The following is a 5,030-nucleotide window of genomic DNA, read 5'->3' as shown; positions in this document are numbered from 1 at the left end:
GTTTCAATCGCAGTGTACGTGCGCACCCGCATGTGGTATTTTGTAGAAGAGCCACACTTAAGGGGCCAAAGAGCCGCATGTGGCTCGCGAGCCGCGGTTTGCCGACTACTGGCCTAGGCCGTTGCTTCCCCTCCATTAGAGTAACTCAACCTGGACTCAGAGGAACTTAATATATTCAAATGAGCACAAACATATATTCAGAGAGTTACATTCAAATTAATACATCCCTCCAACTCTCTTACACAGACAAACTGGTCACTTCAATGCGGGGAAGAAGGAAGCTGTTTGCCCTGTGTCTTTTTCGGAGGCAACAATAGCTCTTCGGTTCTGCGAAATCTCTAATGCACATTAGGGTGCCTCTATCTGCAACCAGTGACACCTGCACTGTCCACCCCTCCATCTGTTCCCTATACACAGTCCCTTCTCATACCCTGCCTGGGGGCCACCTGAAGCAGGCCTGGGGATCAAAAGGAGAAAACATCAGGATTCCAGGCCCTCCGCCCCCCACCAGTGTGGAAATTGAAGTCATTGGGATGCAGAAGGGCCTCCTGAAGTAATCAAAAGTATTTTTTAGATTTTCAGGGCAGTCATCCGGTCCAGGGCGAAGACTATTCTAACTCAAAACACATGAAGGTAAGTGCGAAGTTGATTCATCGCCCAGAGCTCTTCAGAAGTGAAGTTCCAGCCATGAGTCCCTGGGTGAAGAAGACATTCTGCCTGGAGGCAGGGAAGGCAGCCTCAGGCCTTACAGGCCCCTGTGAGCTTCCACATTCCATTCCTCGCATGTTTTGGCAAATGTGTGAGTACACACCCGTACACACGCATACCCCTACACACACACACACACACACACACACAATGCACATTTGTTTTTCCAAGGCTCTTATCTCCCATCGTTTCTCATTTCATTCCAGTCTCCCAGTTTTTCAGAGACAACCTTGTGCTTCCTCCTCTCTTCTTCACCTCCGGTATCCAAGTTTGCAACTTCAACCCCCATCACCCTTGACCCAGCTCCTTAAACCAAAACAGAAACCCTTCCCTCTGCTTTGAGTGAAAGAAGCAAGCGGGGAGTAAAGGGTGGACATGAGAGCCAATCACCATTCCTTACCTCCCTTTATAGGCAGGGATGGGGAGGAAATCAGGAAAATGGTTTCTACCTGCCCATGATCCCTTATGTTAATGAATGGAGCCACAGGAAACCCTCAAAGAGGGAAGTTGTTACTCCCATGCTGAAAGGTAGCAAAAAATTTGGATAGAAATAAGAATCTAATTGGTTTAGCTGGACACTAAAGAACAGTGATTTACAGTCTTCTTACAACATCCCAAATGACTCTAGTCATTTCAAGAATGGTTATAAAATTCTCAAGTTATTATCTTAAAAATTTTTAACAGAGCCTGGCCAGTGTGGTGCGGTGGTTGAGCATCAACCTATTGATGAGGAAATTAAGACATTTGGGGGGCTACCAGGCTCACTCTTTACCTAGTTAATCAGTATCCCTAATGCACATTCTTGTTAGCCTATAATCAAGTCACTGCCCCTTCCTTAATTATCTGGTCTTGCAAGACCTGTTTACCTAAATACTCACATTTTACAGAGGCCATAAACCATGAACAATACACAACCCCCAAGGGGGTTATCAGTGCTGGCAGGCCAGGCCTTTAGGTGTGGTCTCACGTCCACCATCCCAACACATGGGGCTTTAAAAAAAACAAACAAACATATTTTATTAATTTTTTACAGAGAGCAAGGGAGAGGGATAGAGAGTTAGAAACATCAATCAGCTGCCTCCTACACATCTCCTTCTGGGGAGGTGCCTGCAACCAAGGTACATGCCCTTGACTGGAATCGAACCTGGGACCTTTCAGTCGGCAGGCCAACGCTCTATCCACTGAGCCAAACCAGTTAGGGCCCAACACATGGGGCTTTTTGCAAAGCCTGTGAAAGGTCTGGAAGTCTGATCCATATTTGGGGGACAAAGAAACCAATGGGTAAAAAGAGAAAGCTTCCTCCATATTGGCTGGCTCAGGATTTGGAAACAGGCTCCCCTGAGTCACGGTGCTAGTACATCTGGAAATAACTGGGTGTTTCTTGTGTCTCTGAGTACTACTGTGTATTTTTTGGTCGCCTGGTAAATTCTGTAACACTATGAACCAGGAGGTCACAATTAGATTCTGAGTCAGGGCATGTGCCCAGGTTGTGAGCTCGATCCCCAGTGGGGGGCGTGCAGGAGGCAGCCAATCGATGATTCTCTCTCATAATTGATATTTCTATCTCTCTCTCCCTCTCTCTTCCTCACAAATAAAAGAAAAAGAAAAAAGGGTAAAGAGCCCTAGCCGGTTTGGCTCAGTGGATAGGGTGTTGGCCCGTGGACTGAAAGGTCCCGGGTTCGATTCCAGTCAACCTGGGTTGTGGGCTCAATCCCCAGTAGGGGGTCTCAATCCTCAGTACGGGGTCGTGCAGGAGGCAGCTGATCAATGATTCTCTCTCATCCTTGATGTTTCTATCTCTCCCTTCATTTATATCAATAAAAATATATAGCCCTGACTGGTTTGGCTCAGTGGGTAGAGCGTCAGCCTGCGGACTCAAGGGTCCCAGGTTCGGTTCCAGTTAAGGGCATGCACCTTGGTTGTGGGCACATCCCCAGTAGGGAGTGTGCAGGAGGCAGCTGATCAATGTTTCTCTCTCATCGATGTTTCTAACTCTCTATCCCTCTCCCTTCCTCTCTGTAAAAAAATCAATAAAATATATTTTAAAAAAATAAATAAAAATAAAAATATATATTTTTTAAAAGTTGCAAGTTTAAAAAAAAATAGAAGGGTAAAGAGCCCTGGCCGGTTTTCTCAGTGGTTAGAGCTTCAGTCCACAGATGGAAGTAATGGTGGGTTCAATTCCCAGTCAAGGACAAGTACCCTGGCCCCATTCAGGGCTTGGGCAGGAGGCATCTTTCTCCCATCGATGTTTCTCTTTCTCTCCCTCCTCCTTCCCTTCCACTCTCTCTAAAAAATATCCTCAGGTGAGGATTCAAAAAAAAAAATGGTAGAGAAAACATAGAAAGAGGGTGCATCCTCTGTGTCCTGGGAGAGATGCGCCTGCACTCTCCAGGTAGCGCCACGGCAGCTCCATCCCCTCTACCTCGGGCTCCTTGCAGACCCAATCGGACTGGTGAAGCAGGAACCAGAGAGAAACGGGTACGTGACAGAGGACAAAGGAGCACAGCCAGGCCCGGTTCTCTGGGAGCGGACTCCCTTGCTCATGTCAGGAATCACTGAAACATAAAGCAGCGAACCCAGCTGCAGAGGGAGGTGCTGCTTGCTATTTGAAAAAGCATGAAGGAATGGTCCGTCCCATTCTTACATGGCACGGCTTTGGTTTACCTGCCCTCCTCCCGCAGCTGCAGATCTCACTTGGCCCCACCCCCACCCTGGCTGCAGATGTAGAAGCCGACTTTCATAAGCTGCAGAGGCCATGGCCAATACCACAGCTCCCCACCAGCTTCCCTCCCCAGAGGACAGCAGCAACAGGAAGGGGGAGAAAAAAAGCAGAGGGTGCAATAATAACCCCAAACCTTCTCATCTCAGCAGCCCCTCAGTTTATCAGCAAACTCAATTCTCAGCATCTCTTCCTCTCTTCCTGGCTCATCACCAAATGATCACACAAGGCTGTGCTGAGAAGAGGCACGAGGCCATTGGGCCAGCATTGCCTCTCTCCGTCTGGGAGGGGGCGTCACATTATATACAGAAAGAGATGCACCTGTTTCCAGAGGTAGCATGGGGTAGAAAGAGCTCGTAAAGAGTCCCAGATTGTTGCAAAAAGACAACAATTTGAGGGGGTTGGAATTAAATATCCAAATTGAGGTTGTTTGTGGAATTTAACGGGGGTGGGGGTGGGGGTAGAGAGAACATGGGGTGGAGAGACCAGAAATGAGAAAGAAAAAGACAAAGAGAAAAAGAAATGAGAAGGAAAAAGACAAAGACATACATAATATAGTAGACAAAGGGGAGAAACCATTAAAAAAAAAATACAGATGCACAAATACAGAAGCTGAGAGGAGGGAGCCAGCACCTGGAAAGCAAGATGTTCCAGCAGCAGAGTGGGGAGGGGAAGCAGGAGAGCAGAGTGGGAGGAGGAAACAAAGGCAAAAGAGCCAAGGACCCGAGGACAGACCCTTCCCTTCCTGTGGCAGCCAAGCTGCCGTGACTTTCAGCAGGTGAGTTCACGAAGTTTCTCACTCTGCTGCACTTCTTTCCGTCACCTCTGCTGGAGGAACAGCCCATGTCCGTGAGGCCAGTTGGCTCCAGCTTTTGCCTTGTCTGCCCCCCCTCCTCTGCCCCAGGTCACACTCAAGGTTTGAGTAGCAGCTTGGCATGTCCACAGACTGAACTGCGCCCTCTGCACACACTCACACGCAGCAACCAACACTAGCCTCCCCCAGCTCACACTTCCTCACAAAGGCAGAGGCTGCCTGGGGGCTGCTTACTCTAACAGGGCGATTCCCAGCTGCGTGCTCAGTGATCCAGCTAAGCACAGGCTCCCACACAGTGAGCCTCCATTTTCCCCAGCTGTCAGTGCTGCATCGATTTCACTGGCTCTGCAGCCCTTTAGTGGAGACAAAAGGGGAGGCAGCACTGCCCAGCTCTGGGCTTCTCCACAGCTCCGAGTGGCAAGACTCCTGGGAGAAGAGTTATGAGTGATGAAGAAGAGCTCATCTGAATGAGTGCCATGCAGGCAGACCCCCTGACACCCTGGAGGGAAACAGAAACCAGGACCGCGTTGTTCAGGAGTGGCAGTGCGGTGTCAAACCCGGGCGTCTCGGATGGGCCCTAGACAGGGACAAAGTGGCGCGAGGGAACCGGAAAGAGATTGAAAGGGAAGGGGGCAAGCAGTCCCAGGCTTCAGAGTTAGGGAATAAATAATGTCCAGAAGGTCTGGCTCTCAAGTGGACCAAATGGCTCTCCTCTCCCATGTTTATGGGTTCATGGACCATTAAACCAGCCAGTCTACAGATGTCTTCATAAGACTTTACGACATT

The sequence above is a fragment of the Myotis davidii genome, unplaced genomic scaffold, assembly GCF_000327345.1.
Source record: "Myotis davidii unplaced genomic scaffold, ASM32734v1 scaffold233, whole genome shotgun sequence".
Taxonomy (NCBI): Eukaryota; Metazoa; Chordata; class Mammalia; order Chiroptera; family Vespertilionidae; genus Myotis; species Myotis davidii.
The sequence above is the reverse complement of the archived record's forward strand: the minus strand, read 5'-3'. Positions refer to the sequence as shown.